We start from the raw sequence: 1,025 nt of genomic DNA, 5'->3' as shown, positions 1-1,025 counted from the left end.
GGGGGCCCGAGAAGCCTCGGGGGTTCGGGGGAGGAAACAAACCAGAGCTGGGGGTTTTCATTAAAAAATAGTGCTCTTTATTATAAATTATGGAAACCTCTCCTTTCTGAATATAAATATAAATATGTGCAAAGTCTCATCTGAGTTTTGTTTTGGTTGAATTTTCAAGCATGGTTTTGCTCAGCCCTCAAGGCTGGAGGTGAAGATGGAATCTTTATAAAAGACAGTGATTCACGTTGGCCTGTAAACATCCCTTTGGTTAAAAAAAAAAAAAAACAAAAAAAAAGCCAGAAAAACCCAACTGCTTCTCCAGGCGGACACAGAAAAGCACTCTCGGGACGACGTGCTCCAGGGGATCCTCCCGCCCCGCGGAGCAGCGTGGACAGGCTCCATGGGGAGTGGCCGGGCAGAGGTGGGGTGTGATACTGGGGAACAACGGTCCAGCGGCAGCACCGGGTCCCGGGGTGCTCCCTGCAGATGCGGTCGCGCGGGACTCTCGGCAGTGTCAGGACACACTCCTTCCTCTCCAGCTTTGCAGCACGTCACCAGGACCATCATCACACGGCGTCACCAAACGATGTGCAGTAACCCAGACCACGGGACAGGGAGAAGATTAAGGCTTAGTCCCCTGGAAAATGGCAACGAGGAGAAAAAGGCAGCGACCTCCAAGTCTGGGGCCTGGTGTGAAAGGAGCTTCCACCCATGAGGAGGCAGCAAGAGGTAAAGTACAGTACGGGCAAAAAACACCTTCCCCTTAAAACCGAGGAAAAGCGATCAGGCACTAGCAGGACTCCAGCGCGTTCCGTTCCCGGGGGGCAGGAGGGGGCTCTCGCCAGGACACCCCCAGGCGTGGTCCCACCGCGGCGGTGGGGATGCAGCTGCCAGGGCACACGTTCCCCTGTGCCGTGGGTGCCATCCTGGCTGCCGGAGCCCGCGGGGGCTTTGCTGATGGACCCTCCCCGGCTGGGACAGGGCAGCCGCCCGCTGGGTGCACTGGAACAACCAACGTCGGACCGGTTCGACCT

This window comes from Pterocles gutturalis, unplaced genomic scaffold (assembly GCF_000699245.1).
Source record: "Pterocles gutturalis isolate BGI_N339 unplaced genomic scaffold, ASM69924v1 scaffold48444, whole genome shotgun sequence".
NCBI lineage: Eukaryota > Metazoa > Chordata > Aves > Pterocliformes > Pteroclidae > Pterocles > Pterocles gutturalis.
Note: the sequence above shows the minus strand (reverse complement) of the source record.